Source organism: Physeter macrocephalus, chromosome 9 (genome assembly GCF_002837175.3).
Source record: "Physeter macrocephalus isolate SW-GA chromosome 9, ASM283717v5, whole genome shotgun sequence".
NCBI lineage: Eukaryota > Metazoa > Chordata > Mammalia > Artiodactyla > Physeteridae > Physeter > Physeter macrocephalus.
This window is the reverse complement of record NC_041222.1, coordinates 69017131-69035743: the sequence shown is the minus strand read 5'-3', so window position 1 is coordinate 69035743 and position 18613 is coordinate 69017131. Positions and strand designations below refer to the sequence as shown.

Here is an 18613-nt window from a genome sequence, read left to right as displayed (position 1 = left end):
CAGTTGGCCAAAGTCTTTAATACCTCTTCTCCCCTCCCCTTCCCCCTCTCCCTGGAGAACATTCTGAATAGGAAGGTGGAAAAGATCAGGGACTACTAACTCCCCTGAGACAGCTCACAGAGAGAGGAAAGCTTTCGTACGCCCCCCATTCCTGCCTTCTTTCCTGATACTACAATTGAAATGATCCCTCATTCTCCAGTTCTGCCTTACTCACCACTGTCACCCCCCAGCTGCTGTCATACCTCATCGATGAATGCTCTTCCCAGGGAAAAGTCTCCTCTCATTAGTACTCAGAAATTCTTGGGCAATTGTTAAACTGGAAATTGCTTTTTTTAAAAAGCCCTCCAGCCTATCTCACATAACACTTTAAAAGTTAAGACTTACCATTCACATAATCACAAGCCGACAGCAATCTGCAGGTTGAGTGATTCTGATTTTTTTTCTCTCTCTCTCTTCTAGAAGCAGGTGGGTTGATATAATGCCAGCCTTAAATAGAAGCTTTATTTATAGCCTTAGCAGAATGAGCAAAGAGCTGGCATAATCAAGAGAGTACTGCATAGTTTAAGGAAGGCTTTGCCTTTAATATGCAAAATAGCCATTAGAAGATAACAAAAATGCAAATTTACATTCTCCTAAATTGGTTAACTGTATTAATTCCAATAAAGTACAAAAGATAACTTTCCATACTACAAATGGGTCAGAGTCAAAGATGCCGGGTCTATTCTACAAGGACAAACAAAAAACAACAACCCAGAAATTTGGTTGCCATGTTAACTTTCTTCATTTTCTTGCAAACTTCCTATTCTAAATTGCTTTAATATTTTTAATCTCCACTACAATGAAATCAATGTAATCTGTAATACCATGTAATCAACAAATAAAGATTAAGCAGGGGGATAATTCAGACTTGCAGAAAGAATTCAATCTTTACAACAATGTGTGTCCAGCAACACACTGAGTCATATACATATCTATGTGATGGCAAGAGATAGGAATTGAGTCATGAACAAACTTTTTAGAGGCTATTTGGAAGGAAATGCTCTTTTCCTCCCCAGTTATAAAATCAGGTGTACCACACACACATGTGTGTTGCTTTGATATGCAAGTCAGTTGTCTTCTTACGTTTTATCCTTTTCCATATGGTATGAAATGCCCCAAATAATAATCAGTTTAAAAGCTATTGTTTATATATACATATATAAATATGAGGGGGAGGGTGATTGGATTTTTTTTAAGTGTATAAAATGTAACTGTTTTTAAAGTTGATAAGCTTGAGCAGGAGAAAAAAAAAAAAAAACAGAATGTGTGTCTGTGTTTTTCTTTAATGTCTTATCAAAGTCTTATTCTGGGACCATCCCATGACTGGAATCTACTAACCAACGACCTATAGAACTTTTTTTTTAAATGCCTGTTAGCTTGTTTTTGTTCTCAAAAAAAATTAGTGCTAATGACAAAAGTATCTTGATTTAGGTTTATGCCTCATTGACTATATTGATTTATTGTGGGCATGTTTTATTTTTAACATGTAAAAATAAGTTAACTTATTTTATTAACATGTAAAATAAGTTAAGAACACATGTTTTCTTTATTGATGTAAAGGGCTTAAGCATCTGACATCGCAGTTAAATCCATTTGGGTATTATTAAGAAATGAAATGTAATAAAAGACAATTGGAGTCATCTATCAGAAAATATTTCCTTATTGAGAGAGGTAGGTTATATGAGCCTCACCGGGAATATGAGGTTGCATAAATATCTTTAACATTGTTATTAGAACAGATAATCTACAAATAATTCCAGTCAGAGAAGCAGCAGGCCCAGGGCAATCTGATTCTACTGCTGCGGTGAATGGAAACCACTCAGAAGGGAATCAGAGGCCAGGTTTTCAGGTTCATTGTAAGCAAAATTCCAAGGGGCCATGATTTGAGCCATGATTTGATATGACCCAGTCATATCAACCACACTAGAAATATATTCTACCTTACTGAAGATAAATCCTGTATCACTTGCAAAATCATCTCATCCATCTGAGTTGGTTACAAAAGCAAGTAATGGCCATGACTTTAGATATGAAATATATTTGAGCAAGAACTGTAGGATTCAGCAAGCCATACACACAACATCATCATCTAGTCACCTTCTCTGAGTTAGCTTTCACTCAGCCAACTATCTATGATCGAGACATCGTGTAAGATACGGCGCAAAATATTAAAAAGAGAAAAATCTTTTCTCTCGTCTTCAGGCAAATTGGTAACAAAGGAAAGAAGACTGTCTAGTGTAAAAGAGGAATAGAACTGAAAATGTAAAAACTGCCCTTTGTGCGCTCTTTCTTCTGAGAGCAAAGGTGCTCTCTCCTCACCTTTGGTGCTTAAGGGAACAGGCTTTAGGCAGGTGTGCTCAGGGAGCGTCATCCTGTGGTTTCATCTTCACCCCTAGAGCTTGTTAGATGGCTTCCAGTGAAGAGAGAGTAAGTGGAGGAAGCAGAAACCTGGCAGGAATGGGACCTGGAAGCCATACTGCTAAATGACAAGAAAGTCCAAGACTCACCTCCAGGCAGCAGCAGATACTCAAACTCTGAGGCTGCTAGCAAGAAATTCACAAAAGGCCGCCTTGCTATTCTTTAATTGCAAAATGAAGACCTTACCACCAGAAAGGGGTTTCCCTCTCCTGGAAGATTTTTTGGTACTGCCAAAGCTGCGTAACTGAGAGTCACATCTCTGACAGTGGGCTTTCATTTTATACCACTAAACTAGCATGACCAAAATGGAGAAAGATTTTCCATGAATATAGTTTTGAGTATGTTGGGAATACATCTCTACCAACTAATACATCACAAGTTAGGTTGTCCAATAACCTGTTCCCTGATCAAGTTATTCCCTGATCAGGGAAAAGATAGCCCCAATATTTCAGGACTTTTTCTTAAACAAGGATAAGAGGGAAGAAGACAATATAATGAAGTCAAATTTTTAAATGAGAGCCAAATGTTCTCTTAGCAGTCTGGCTTCTGGCTCTGTCCTTATAAGGACATTCTGATCATGTGTTGCTTCATAAATTTCAAGCTTCATAAATGCTCCAAGCCCATCAGAGTTTTGAGTTTCTGAGTTGGGGGGATGTTTGTTGGTCTTTTTCTCCCTCTCATTTTCCTTAGTCATGGGCATCCTGCTCCAGCTGTTAATGTTTCTGTGTCATTTGAGACAGTAGAAATAAAAGTTATGAGTTCCTGCATACTCCTGTTAAGGCAGATAAGTATATTATAGAACCCAGTATTCTTTTCATAATTACCTCATTGTCAGACCTAAAACCCAGGATGTGAAGACTAATGTGGAATAAGGCCAAGCTGAGGAAAAAATTGAGAAACCTTAATGGGATTCCTGAGGGGAAATTCACCTAGGAATTCTGCCACCGATGGATGGAAAATGTGAAGACACTGGCTTGTAGGGCTTGTCACTCGGTGCCTTTCATCAACTCTTATAAACAACTAAATGCAAAAATTATGACCCTCTATAAAAAATTTGGATTGAAAGGAAAACTCTTGTTAGAGCTATACAGTCATTGTTTCCTTCCATAATACTCAACTGGGTAAATCAGAAAGTCAGAACATGTCAATAAATCTCTCTCTATAGTACATGTAGTTTAATGCCAGACACACACACACACACACACACACACACACACACACACACACACAATTACTAAGAACTACCAGGAGAAAGATAAGGAAAAAGAAAAGGCAGCTGGAAAATATATGGTTTATCTGAGGATTCTCACGATTCTGTTTGCCTCTAATAAAGAAAACTAAGAACAGAACTCAATCACTAAGAAAATAGGGTCTGAAAGATGAAAACCCACGGAAAGTCTCTGTGAGAAACAACATACTACTACATAGGTTACATCCTTACTTGAAAGACCTAAATCTTAAACATGATTGCAAAAGTTAGTTGTATATTGACTATATTGAATAATTTTGTTCACTGTCATATTGGGAGATAAATCTATTTACCAGATCCTCCTCATTTATGTAAGCCTCTTCTAACGACAGCATCACTCCTCATATTATTCTTAAGCACAAGAAATCAAGCATGCTGGTACCATAGCATAGAGACAATTCACTACATTTAATCTGTTCTTTCACTCACGGGCTATTAGCTGTATGTACAAAAGACTAACAGGTTACATCTAACATATACGTTCAGGGCTCTCGTGAAAGTTAGATAAACACTTCTTTAAACACACACACACATACACAAACAAACCCATACCATAGTGTCCAGAGTTTCTTTAAGCCTCACTGTGTATCAGTTCAAACATCTTACTGGGAATTAATTTACTGAACACAGAACAAATGTGAATGCAAAGAGATTACCAAGTCAGCTCCACCATCTTGATTTACATAAGCTCTTCTATTTTAGCGACACCTGGAGAATCCAGTTGCCTGTACTTCAGTGGTCTCAAGAGCCTTCCATGGCACTGCAGTTAAAAAAAGAAAAATTGCTGGTATTAATGGAGGGCTGGTTTCAATACATGGCAGCTGTTTTCTGTCCTGAGTGTTCTGGAGTAAAAAAATGGGTTCACAGAAATGGAAAGTAACTGAAAAGTGTTCCCTGACTGGTGAGTCAAGAGAGAAGAAGTTCACTGTTTTAGTCCAATGTATTTTCAAAATAGGATTTGATAAGAAGTGGAGAGCACAAGCTTTTCAAATAAATGGCAATGAGAAAATAGGTATACTTAAGGGAATTTCGTTTTGAAGGGACATGGATGGTATTTATGTATGTGGCAATGCCTCTAATATTGATCTTCATAGTTTGGATTCAAAACCAGTAAGTTCACAATTCTATATTAAAAGTGATTTTAAATGTCTGTGTATCTATATCCTTTTAAATGCTGTCAGTATTAGCTCAAATATATGTCCACAGAAAATTCAGGAATCTACTGAACTCTTTCCTTCTCATTCTTGATTAGAAATTGGAAATCAGATTTCTCTAGTTCTAGTTTTAAAATATGTACAAAATTTAATTTTCCACCTATCCAAGCACAATCTCCATTCATTCACTCATTCATTCATTCATTCATCTACTTAATCATGTAACATCTACTGAGTATCCATTATCATAGTAACTTAACAGTACATCAATAAATCAAATTGTTATCAAATTGTAGTCCCAACTTTAATCCTGCATTTCTCCATATTAACTTTGGCTTTCACAGTTGATCACAACTTATTTCACATTCCATCATCCAAATCATGTAGTTTAGAGATGGGCCTTAGTGTCCAAATGGCCAGGTACTAATCTGGCTTTAAGGACCTACCTGCTTTAATGATCCACTCTCAGGGAGTCAGTGTAGTTAAGTACTGAAAAGACAAGGATCTGGAGTAAGAGTTCTAAGGGCTCTGTCACTGGGTTCATGTTAATGGGCAAGATACTTAACATCTCTGCATCCCTATCTCTCAAAAGGACCGTAACACTACCTACCTCACAAGGGTGCTGTGAGGCTTATTGTAAAAGCATGAGGGAATTGTATGTAGAATAGGGGGCCTAATACAAAGGTGCTATAGGATTTAGAGTGGCTGGACAAGGTCATTGAGTATGAACCCCTCTCCCCCTGGGAGGCCCAGGTCTGCTCCCTAATACAATTAGAATCTAAAATGGCATTGACCATCAATTGGCTTGATTTATCTTTAATATGATGTCTACAAGATTCATCACAAATTTCCCTCTCTTTGAGAGATGTTAGCTTGGAAAAATTATTAAACTAATTTTACCAAAGATAATAAAATGATTCCCTTCCAGGTGCTGGGGGTGGGGGTAGTTATTTCAATATGAAACAAGAGTTTGAATGGATATCTTCAAGGGGATGCATTTCACTGGAGAAATTTATTGCCTAGGGTTTTCTGTTGTTTTCAGTCTGACTCCCCAGCTTTCTGTACCATTGTTTTAACATACATCCTCTTTTCCCTTTTGTTGGAAGGGAAGCTAAAATCTACCCGTTTCATGATGATTCTTTTCATGCTGTCTGTTTTGCTCAAAGGACGAATTCTTTTCAACAACCACTGTAATTATTTTCTTAGAGGGCCAATTTTAATTGCCATATTGTTTAGCTAAGCCCTATTGTGTTGGTGTCCTTCAAAATTGTCAGAGGCTTTCAAATACAGGGGTGGGAGGGGGGAGTTGATAAGCACATTGTTGTAATTGATTTGTATGTTTGAATTGTCTTATCAGAAAACAAGGTTATGAATTTCATCTGTTGAGACACGAAAATAAAATACTTTCCTAAAAAAAGGTATTTGGTTTTTGAATGTTCTAAAATACCATTTATTCTTCTCTTCATCCTTTTAATGTTTCATTAATAGTGTTGCATTACCATCATATTTTAATCATAATTATAATAGAAGCTCAGCCTTCTCCTACATTCATTGGTATAGCTCAATTATATCTACTTGGGAAACAGTAAAATAAAATTGTTCAAGATTTAGAATTGAAAAAATTTAAGAAGAACCCATTTTGAGGGATCCACATTCAAGGCTGACTGTGGAATCACTTAAGACAGATGGGTGTGAAGAAACAGGCCGCCTTCCAAGGTGTATGGTAACATGACCTCTTTTCTTTCCAGCAAAAAATGTCACTGCAAGTGATGGGAAATAACCATGAGATATTATCTCTGTCAGTTAGGAAATGAGATGAAAACAATTAAGTCTGATTTTTTAAAAAAACTTCTGGGCCAGGATTCTGCCATAGTAATTTAAAGAAACTTTACCAAAACAAAACAAAAACATCGTTAGTGTCTTAGCTAGGGCTGCCATAACAAAATACCATGGACTGGGTGGCTTAAACAACAGAAATTTGTTTCTCACAGTTCTGGAGGCTGGGAAATCCAAGATCAAGGTGCCAGCAGGGTCAGCCTCTGGTGAGAGCTCTCTCCTTGGGTTACAGACACCTGCTTTCTCATTGTGTCCTCACACGGCCTCTCCTCGGTACACGCACATGGGGAGAGGGAGATATCTCTTTCTCTCTCTCCTCTTAAAAAGCCCACCAACCCTGTCAGATTAGAACCCCACTCTTTTAACCTTATTGGACCTTAATTTCCTTCTAAAAGGATATTTCCTTCCCTATCTCCAAATACAATCACATTGGGGGTTAGGGTTTCAACATATTAATTGGGAGTGCTATAATTATTATAGTGAATTATTGCTATAATTCAGTCCATAGCAGTTGGTTTCTGCACATTAATCAAGTGCTCCATCACCTTTATTTACTGTGAGCATGAGAGATGGTATATAATATTGAAACCATGGCCCATAGAGTTAAAAAACCTATCCTGAAATGGTGCACCATAGGGTTTACAGAAACTGGTGACTAACAGAAATTCTTGAGCTAGTCTTACAGCTTTCTAAAAACCCATCTGCTTGTAGCCCACCTTGGGTGAGCAAGCTTGCCTTAGTTATTTTGTTGTAAACTGTATACCCTGCAACCTTCACCTAGCCCAAACAATAAGATGTTTGTCAAAGTTGTTTTTCATGAACTTGGAGTCAGCTGTGTCTAGTTCAAGCTGGCTAAGTCTGGTTGGGACCACTCACCCTAAAACTGGGCCCATGCAGGTGTCCAATGAACGACCTTTTGATGTCAGAGGGCCAAAAATTCCACCCTCAGATCATGCTAAGCCCCTCCTTTTTAAAACATACATCCCATGAAGAAGCATGTAACTCAGATATGCCTGCATAGAACACAGATTATCTCCCCTTTTCCCTACCTCCAATCACCTCTCTCCACTTCTAAGACCACCTTGCTTCTTTAGCCCATAAATATCCCAAGCCCCTCTCCTTTAGCGAGATGGATCTGAGACTTGACTGCCTTGTGAATAAACCCCTTCTCTGCTGCAAATCTTGGGGTCTCAGGGTTTTGACTTGCTGTGCATGAGGCAAAGGAACCTGGTTTGGTAACAATATCAGGAAGACAAGTCAGTGAAGTCAATATAAGCAAATGAAGTTGGAATGAAAAGAGATTTCAACAACTACAAGAGTCCTCTCCTTGTTTTCACTTACTTTACTACTCCTTGACTCTTTAGGACCCTGGCCTAGTTGTCATTAATTTTCTGCAGTTGCATACGACTTTTCATTCTGTTGCACCAAAGTCCTTAAAGAGCTGCGTCTTCTGGTTTTTCACAACACATCCCCAGAGTTATGTTATAATTCTGCAAAAATCGTAGCCTCTTAAATCTCTTTCTCTCTTATTTACTCAAAATGTACTCACATTCCAGGTCAGCTGTACCATTTTCAGTATGCAGATTGGCTTACCCATGTGAGCTAAGTGGCAGGCTAATGGCTTGTTCTCCAGAGTTATTTTGGTGCAGAAGCGTCAATCGAAGTCTTCTTGTCTAAACAAGCACCACAGTGTTTGCTAAGACCATTTGCTTGACCGAAAGAGTCCCAAACTGTCTGTTTGAAGAAGATAACTGCCTAAATTAAAACTTACTCAAGATGCTCCCAAGCTCCCCTGTAGCTATTCCTACTGGGTTTGCTGATAGTACAGAAACAGGGTGCCAGGCTAAGTGTGATAAGCCAGCAATTGTCCAAGTTACTCATGTTCGCTGAGGTTCCCAGAGAACCAAAATTCTGTATCAGAGGCTGGGCCACTAGACTTTGTCCCACGCTGGAACAAAATGTTCCAGAAATCAGGGAGGGACCAACTTTTCTTTTTCTGAGATTAGAGGTATGTTTACGAAGCTAGATCCTTTCATATTAAATACTGTCCTTGCCTTTTATAAACTCTAAAGGGGTCTAGGGTCCTAGCCTACTGGGGCTGTGCTGCTTTCTGAGGCTAGAATTTGAGTTTCTAAACCCCTCATGCCCTATTAATGTACATCTGACCATGAGTCTGCTAAGCTCCTCAAACTTTACTCCTTCAAAAGTCCAGAACGAGACTTAGGACAATGACGTGATTAACAAGGGGCTGTTTTCTTTTTTCTAATTATAAAAGTACTATATGCTGGCTCATTGTAGAAAATACAGAGAGGACAGGAAAAAAAATCCTTTATACGCCTATCTTTCGAAGGCAATCACAATTATTATCACAGCACAATTCTTCTTTAAAGAGTAAACTCTGTTTTAAGATAGAGATCTGAAAGGCTTTGCTGCGACCACCATGATTCATTCCTGCCCCTGCTCCTTCTCTCCATTCAACACTCCAGGGCCTCTGGTGAAGTGCCAGCAAAAGAGCCCAGAAAGGAGACATAACCTGCCTACTCCCTCATTCAGGACGTAAAGAAGGGTCTGAGAAAATCCTCTGCGGTGATCGTGGTGGGAATTGTATCCTTAAAAGTTCACATTCTTCTAAAAAAGATTATTCTTACTCAGCCCAGTCTATAGGACCTTCTTTGAAATTTACAGACGCAAATTAGAGGCAATAACGGCCACCGATTACTGGGCACCTACCGTGTACCTGAAACTTTACAAAAACAAGCTCATTAATCTTCCCAGAAACCCTAGATGTGGATGGGCACCATCTTTTTTTAATTGAAGTATAGTTGATTTACACTAGTGTATTAGTTTCAGGTGTACAACATAGGCGTCAATGTTTTTAGAGCTCACACTCCATTTACAGTTATTACAACACAGTGGCTATATTTCCCTGTGCTGTACAATATATCCTTGTTGTTTATCTATTTTATACATAGTAGTCTGTGTTTCTTAATCCCCTACTCCTATCTCTCCCCTCCCCTCTTCCCTCTCCCCACTGGCAACCACTAGTTTTTCTCATTTTATAGGATATGTACCCGATGCTGTCCAATTTCAACATCCTCCTCTTTGCGCTCTGCCATGCTGCCCCTCAACTCTGAAGCTCTCCTAAGTAGAACAAAACCTTATAATCATGTCACAAGGAGGCCTGTGAGTATCGTTGTTCTACGTGTGTCCCCCGCCCCCGTTCCCAGCCCCTGCACCAGCCCTGTATCTCGTACTCGATCCCCTGTTCTTCACAATAACATCCATCCGGATGAACTCTCTTAACGCCTAATGGGGATCTAACTAGGGATGCTGTGAAAACACAACTGTAATTTGATATTAATTAAAACCTAAATGAGAGCACAGTGGTGCCTGCTTGCAAAAGCTCACTGACCATCTGAAAGGGCAAAGGGGCATTTTTCTTCCTCTGAAGTTATCATCTCATGATTGCGATCATAGCCGCCACAGGGAGAAAACTTGTTGCTCCTCATCACCTTCAAAACTCTCCTGTCTTCATGTTGATAAAGCCTCCTTTTATTAGCTGGTTTGGGAAACTGTTTATATAACCCCCACACAACAAGAGTAGTCCGGGTTCTTTTTTCTGACACATTTTTCTTGATGAGAATGGGATTTTCCTGGAGTTGAAGTAAAACAGAAGATAAGAGTAGATTGTGTGACCCATAGGTAGAGGAAACCTCATGTGCTTTATATGGGAAATCATCTCTCTTCTGCAGACCCTTCATTTTTTTCTGATAGACGGACGGTAAGTCTTGGGGTATATGAAACACAGAAGCATATGTGCCTAATTTGGGAACACTGGGTATTAAGTACAGTGGAAACTTCTGCTAATTGGGGAAGGAGAGAGGCGGAGACTGCTCTCTATTCCTAGAGGTTAATGATGCAGATGGACTCTGTGGGGCAACTCTGGTTCAACCACCTCCCCCAGGAAGATGAAAACTCCCTTCCAGTTACCAGGAGAGAAAAGAAGCATTAACAGTGGTTGCCTGCTGGTGTCGAATAAGGCAATCTAAGCGTGCTATGGAAATTCATCTCATTCAGGGACAGATAAGCAGAATGACAGAGAGTGATTCCAACACAGAAAGCTTAATTTATTATTTAGGTTTCCAATTAAATGCCTGCACATTAAGCAGGACCAAGGCCGACTGTCTGTGTGTGCTTTTGCAATCTTTACCATGCCACATGGGTTATTTATGTGCCTTCTCATCTTGGTCATTTTGCCATAGCATGCTTTCATTTGTCAGAGTTACTACACATAGTACTCTTCCCAAATTCCTTACATTTTCACATGTTTCTGAGTTGGTATATGGAGAAACAGGCCCCCCGCTAGGGTGCTTTCAGTGAGATTAGAAACAAGCAAGCTGATATCTGGACTCTTTGTAAATCACTTAAGTATTTACTGAGTGCCTGCTCTGTGTGAGCTAATATGCTGGGGATTCCACTTCAAGTAAGACACCAAGAAAAGGAGGTATCATGTCACTGCCTGTCCTTTATCTACTTCTCTGTGTGGAAGTCATTCAGCAAGGTGCCTTTTATTCCTGTCTCTGTCCAGCTTGTACAGTAGAAAACAAAATAAGTATATCAGCTCTGTCTTGGGGAGCTAGGCCAGGCACATAGTCCAGTGACACAGTTGGGAGACGACCTCAAACAGAAACTGTTGCAGGTCAAACATTCCATTTTACTATCAAGGAGCAGCTCTTCTGGGGAAAAAAAAAGAAAAAAAAAAAAAATCTCAGTAGAGTGGCCTGTCCAAAATGAAAATCCTTGAGATTGGGCTAACACAGACACTTTACATTGTGGAAACATCTTCAAGGAAAAGGAGATAAAGGGGCGTGTGAAAGAGCCTCCCCTCTGTCCCAGGGAAATGCCTACAGTGGTGGGGAAGGGTTGTGTGAAGTCAGTATCCCCATGGTAGAGGGATAACCTAATATGGAGTTTGGCATACAGTAGGTGCTCACTAAATGTGTGTCAGATAAACGGGTGCATAACCCAAAGATAGGTCACAGCATGAAGAAGCATATTCATAGACAAACTTCTATGCATGAAGCTCTTTCACAAATCATTCACTCTTTGTGGGGTTTATTGGTGTCTATTTTCAAATACACACATAACAAATGTTCCTTATAGAATCATTAAAAAACAGAAAACTTAAAATTTCCAATCACTCTAAATGAAGAGATAACCACTGGTAACATTTAGGTGGTTAAATCAACATAAACATAAACCAATTTTACTACATACATATGTATTTTTAATGAGTACATATTGTTTCATAAACTTTTTTCACTTAGCATTTTATTGTGAATATCTTTCTATTTTAACTGGCTGCACAGAATTCCATTGTCTAATCATACTGTAATTTATCTAACCAAAGCCGTATGGTTGGATATTTAAGTTGTTTCCAATTTTTTTTCTTATTGTCAATGACTGTACCGAGTGTCTTTGGAGCTAATTAGGAGTGTCATGATCCTAATTATTTTGTAAGCTAAATTATCTGAAGTGGAATTGATGAGTCAAAAATTAATGCAACTTTTTGAGGCTTCTGATAAATAGTGACACCAGAGAGATGTCAATTTACAGTTTGAGCAGTTGGGTAGAAGAGGGTTCTTTTCCCTGAACGCTCATGAACCATTTTAGGTTTTGATGAAAGCAACTGTAATATTGTCCCTCTGTCCTTTTATATGAAGTATACTTAGATCCCACCTGACCCTGCATTATTGTCCTGCAATAATGCCAGCCTCACCTCTTTACAATATTTTTCACTGTCCTATCCTATGTAATTTCCTCTTAAGCTCTACATTATGAGGCACGTGTCTAACAGGTCCTTTCGAATTTGATAACTGGTCAAATCTAAATACCATTATTCACTCAAGTACACCACAGAAGATTCACTCATTCATTTATTCAATAAATGTGTAGTGAATACTATGTACCAGGTACTCTTCCAGACTGTGCTATAAAAACACTGAGTCAGAGAGATAAAACCCCTAACCACAAGGAGCCTGCATTTTGATAGAGAGAAGACATTTCAAATAAATATACACTAAAGATCAGGTAGCCATAAGTGCTACCTAGTGTTCCAGAAAAAGTAGTCAGAGAAGTCCCTTCTGAGGAGACACCTGCATGAACTGACGGATCAAACCATACTTACATCTGGGGTAAGACTGTCAGAAGAAAAGGCAGAGCATGTGCAAAGGTCCTGAGGAGGAAGCGAGTTCAACATGTCCAAGGAACAGGAATGCCAGTGTTATTAGAGCAAAGTGGAAAAGACAGATGGCGATAAGAAATGAGATTAGAGATGGGGCCAAATCAAGGAGGGCCTAGATGGCCATTTAGAAGGCTGAACTTTCTCCTAAATGATGGGAAGCATGAGAGTTGTACACAAGGGTGCAGTATGATCTGATTTACATTTTCTAAATCTCACTTGAATTGTTGAGTGGAGAATAGACTATGGGCCAGGAGTAAATGTAGGGAGATGAATTGCAAAGCTCTTATAATAGTGTCATCAACTCAGCATTTCAAGCTCTTGAATCCTATTTTGGAAGGAGGCAAGAAACTAAAAAGTGATATGAATACTTACAGTTAAAAGCAGAATCCAATCATCACATTACCTGGCTCAGTGACTAAAGGATGCCTGGTCATCCCCGTAACAGCACTTCTACTGTCTATCAGATTGGTTTCCACGTGAATGTGTCTACAGAGAAAGTTATGAGAAGTGCTTATGCACAAGAGAACTCTGTCGGCACAGAAGATACGTGGTCCAGTATCCTTAAGCCCAAACTGTCACAAAAAGCCTGAGCCAACATATCCTCCTAAGGAAGAAGTCAAAAAACAGGGAGGAACTCTATGGCAATTCTGAGCTGCCCTTTCCCTTGACTCGGCCCGTCTTGCTACTGTCCAAGCTGGGCTCTGGCATAAGAACTGAGTTGAAAGCAACAGCATTGCAAATATGAGAGTCCAGTGACTGAGCTACTCATAGTCAAATGTCTATTAGGAAATGTTATGGAAGAGATAAATTAAAGGTATGTTTCTGTTTCTAGAAACCTATTCACTGAGTATCATTTAAGCTTCTGAGGGGGTAAAAGTAGGATTAACTTTGTCATTATAAGGTTTATTGGATTATTTTTAAATATATAAAAACAGGACAACATGTTTTTCTTTTAAAAATCGCACAAAAAATGAAAGGGACATTTGAATCCACAAGGAGATACACTTGACAAAAGTCTTAAGAAAACCAAAGTGCCTGGTTCTCTGCATGTATGTCTTTTTAATTTTTAATTTTTCCTTTTCATTCCCTCTGACATGAATGTGTAATGCTGAGAATCTATGCTAATGAAGACTGTGTCCACAAGATGTATAATGCATGCTTTTTAATTAGTTCTGCTGCCATAACTGATTAACATTTTGCTTGTGCAGTACTATTACAAAGAATGAGCAGTGAAACACTGTATGCATCTAGTCCCTGCAGTAAAAAAAGAGAAAAAAGAAAAGCACTGCTGGTGGCGCAGTGGTTAAGAATCCGCCTGCCAATGCAGGGGACACGGGTTCGAGCCCTGGTCCGGGAAGATCCCACATGCCACAGAGCAACTGAGCCCATGTGCCACAACTGCTGAGCCCGTGTGCCACAACTGCTGAAGCCCGCGTGCCTGGAGCCTGTGCTCCCCAACAGGAGAAGCCTCCACAATGAGAGGCCCGTGCACTGCAACGAAGAGTGGCCCCTGCTCGACTCAACTGGAGAAAGCCCGAGTGCAGCAACGAAGACCCATTGCAGCCATAAATAAATAAATACATTTATTAAAAGAAGAAAAAAAAAGAAAAGCACTGAACATTGCCATTGTTTAACATCTGCACCACCAAAGTGAGCCTCTGTATTCCTATTGAAAGTCTGTTGGGAGGCGCTTTAAGCAGCCTACAAAGAAGAAGAAATAAAAGACAAAATAAAAGGGCAAAATGCCCAGAGGAATGACTATGGAAAACATTATAAGGGGAGGGAAAGAGATCAAGATGAATTAAAAGAGTATGAAAACAACCATAACTCCATAAGCAATCTAGGGCAGATGGAGAAGCTAAAAGGAAAAGCTGAGAAAAGAGAGAATGCAAATTGTGTGCATGTGCGTTACAGATATGCATGATGGGAACATGCATATATATAACTGTGTGCAGAAAACAATGACCGAAGTTAACTATGGAAGCGTAAAGCTCCAGCACCAGCCCAGAGCTTGCTGATTCAGTGCCCACCCAGGGCCAGATCCACCTGATGCAGCATCCCTCGCAATCATGCACCTCTCCCCTCCCCTGCACAAGGTGAAAGGAAGAACCATTTATCATTGGCTCTGCAGCCACTGACAGAGCCTGTACTCTGAATGAACCCTGTGCTGGGGAAACAGTGCTAAAGAAGGCAAATTTCCTTGCTTCAAGCTGCTTACAGTCCAGTGGGAGAGACTATAAGCCAACAGGGAGTTAGGGTTGTCTGACCTCAGAACAGGAGACCAGACAAACATAGACAACTGACACAAAGCTTGGGCGATCGGAGAAAGGCTTTCTGGCATAAGTGATTTCTACTCGGAGACAGTCATATGAAAAGTGGGTGGGGAAAAGGATGTTCCAGGCTAAGGGAACACCCTGTGCAAAGGACTTGAGGAAAGAAGGATTGGGGCATTTTAAAGAAATGTAAATAGTCCAGGAGAAATGGGGAGGGAGGCAGTAGATCAGGAGACTGACAGGTGGCAAGGCTGTCAGGCAGAGGCCTGATCTTGAAGAACTCTCTAGGGGGAAACTGGTTTAAACAAAATTTAGCAAGTTTAAGACTTCTCATGGAGACACAGTACAATGAAAGACATTGTGAATTTCTAAGTGAGGGAGACAGTAGACAGAATTCTTTAGGTTCCCCCTCCCCTGCCATGCTATTCTATTTTAGCAAAGTATCTATTCACATCTTAGGTATTTAACAAAAGACCTGTTCAACACAGTCTGGGCACCACTCGCCTAGGTAAATTCATTTGAACTTCTCTCTCCATCCTCCATAATCTACCCATCAGCCTGTTCATTCAGGTGTATAAATGCATAATCACCAACACTGCCCAGCAGTCCTGCTCTGGTCCTCTTCCTTTTATGATCATCTCCCTAATAGCAATTTCAAAACTCCTCTCAAATCTCCACTCTTTTCCCCATGGCTCTCCACTCTCAGCAGATAACTTCTACTGCCCGAAAAGTAAAAGCCGTCAAATGGGAACTCCTCAGTTTCCTGCTGTCAAACTCCTAGTATCCCCACCCCTAAACCCACTTCCCTCTTATCACAACAGAGGAACTGTCCAGCCCCCTCCTTCTTTAAATCCTGTCTCTTGTTTATTTCAGCAAATTTACACCATCGGGTGTCCTTTCTCACAAAACTCTCCTATTAAGACAACACTCCACGAACCCACATTCCTCCCCAGCAACTAATCGCTCTCCTATCACATAATTCCTTAAATATTGTGCAGCTATCACTTTCTCTCTGTTTCCTCACTTCCCACTCTTCCTTCTACCTGCATCCATCCACCAAAATTGCTCATGCTAAGGATCATCAATGCCTCTCTGGCACTAAACCCAAGTGACATTTTTGTAAGCACTCATTTTACATTACCTCTCACTAGCGTTTTACACTGTTAATCACAACCATCGCTTAAAACACTTTCCTCAGGGCTGGGAAGATGGCGGAAGAGTAAGACGTGGAGATCACCTTCCTCCCCACAGATACATCAGAAATACATCTACACGTGGAACTGCTCCTATAGAACACCCACTGAAAGCTAGCAGAAGACCTCAGACCCCCCCAAAAGGCAAGAAACTCCCCACGTACCTGGGTAGGGCAAAAGAAAAAAGAATAAACAGAGACAAAAGAATGGGGACGGGACCTGCACCAGTGGGAGGGAGCTGTGAATGAGGAAAGATTCCCACACACTAGAAGCCCCTTCACGGGCGGAGACTGCGGGTGGCAGAGGGGGAAGCTTCAGAGTCACGGAAGAGAGCGCAGTAACAGGGTGCGGAGGGCAAAGCGGAGAGATTCCCGCACAGAGGATCGGTGCCGACCAGCACTCACCAGCCCGAGAGGCTTGTCTGCTCACCTGCCGGGACGGGCGGGGACTGGGAGCTGAGGCTCAGGCTTCGGTTGGATCCCAGGGAGAGGACTGGCGGCGTGAACACAGCCTGAAGGGGCTAGTGCACCACCGCTAGCCGGGAGGGAGTCCGGGAAAAAGTCTGGAGCTGCCGAAGAGACAAGAGACGTTTTCTTGCCTCTTTGCTTCCTGGTGCGCGAGGAGAGGGGATAAAGAGCTCCGCTTAAAGGAGCTCCAGAGACGGGCGCGAGCCGCGGCTATCAGCGCGGACACCAGAGACGGGCATGAGACGCTAAGGCCGCTGCTGCCGCCACCAAGAAGCCTGTGTGCGAGCACAGGTCATTATCCACACTGCCCCTCATGGGAGCCTGTGCAGCCCGCCACTGCCAGGGTCCCGGGATCCAGGGACAACTTCCCCGGGAGAACGCACGGCGCGCCTCAGGCTGGTGCAACGTCACGCCGGCCTCTGCCGCCGCAAGCTCGCCCCGCACTCAGTGCCCCTCCCTCCCCCCGTCCTGAGTGAGCCAGAGCCCCCGAATCAGCTGCTCCTTTAACCCCGTCCTGTCTGAGCGAAGAACAGACGACCTCCGGCGACCTATACGCAGAGGCGGGGCCAAATCCAAAGCTGAACCCCGGAAGCTCTGCGAACAAAAGAGAAAGGGAAATCTCTACCAGCAGCCTCAGATGCAACGGATTAAAGCTCCACAATCAACTTGAAGTGCCCTGCATCTGTGGAATGCCTGAATAGACAACGAAGCATCCCAAATTGAGGAGGTGGACTTTGGGGGCAAGATATTATTATTTTTTCCCCTTTTCCTCTTTTTGTGAGTGTGTATGTGTACGCTTCTGTGTGAGATTTTGCCTGTATAGCTTTGCTTTCACCATTTGTCCTAGGGTTCTGTCCATCCTTTTTTTTTTTTTTTACTTAAAAAATTTTTTTTCTTAATAATTATTTTTTATTTTAGTAACTTTATTTTATCTTACTTTATTTTATTTTATCCTCTTTCCTTCTTTCTTTCTACTTTTCCTCCCTTATGTTCTGAGCCATGCGGATAAAAGGCTCTTGGTGCTCCAGCCAGGCGTCAGGGCTGTGCCTCTGAGGTGGGAGAGCCAACTTCAGGACACTGGTCCACAAGAGACCTCCCAGGTCCACATAATATCAAACAGTGAAAGTCTCCCAGAGATCTCCATCTCAACACCAACACCCAGCTTCACTCAATGACCAGGAAGCTACAGTGCTGAACACCCTATGTCAAACAACTAGCAAGACAGGAACACAACCCCACCCATTAGGAGAGAGGCTGCCTAAAATCATAATAAGGCCACAGACACCCCAAAACACACCACCAGACGTGGACCTGCCCACCAGAAAGACAAGATCCAGCCTCATCCACCAGAACACAGGCACTAGTCCCCTCCGCCATGAAGCCTACACAACCCACTGAAACACTCTTAGCCACTGGGGACAGACACCATAAACAACGGGAACTATGAACCTGCAGCCTGCAAAAAGGAGACCCCAAACACAGTAAGATAGGCAAAATGAGAAGACAGAAAAACACACAGCAGATGAAGGAGCAGGACAGAAATGCACCAGACCTAACAAATGAAGAGGAAATAGGCAGTCTACCTGTGAAAGAATTCAGAATAATGATAGTAAAGATGATCCAAAATCTTGGAAATAAAATAGAGAAAATGCAAGAAACATTTAACAAGGACCTAGAAAAACTAAAGAGGAAACAAGCAACGATGAACAACACAATAAATGAAATTAAAAATACTCTAGA

General features: G+C 41.2%; 1 long non-coding RNA gene across 1 annotated transcript in view; it reads right to left on the bottom strand.

Moving 5' to 3' along the window:
* The window catches only part of LOC129392421 (uncharacterized), a 169545-nt gene that overhangs the window by 5032 nt on the left and 145900 nt on the right, over window positions 1-18613 (bottom strand). The window contains exons 2-3 of the long non-coding RNA XR_008618256.1: window positions 4363-4466; window positions 385-486 (exon numbers count right to left, since the gene is read on the bottom strand). This is a non-coding gene — a long non-coding RNA (uncharacterized lncRNA). The remainder of the gene's footprint in view (window positions 1-384; window positions 487-4362; window positions 4467-18613) is intronic.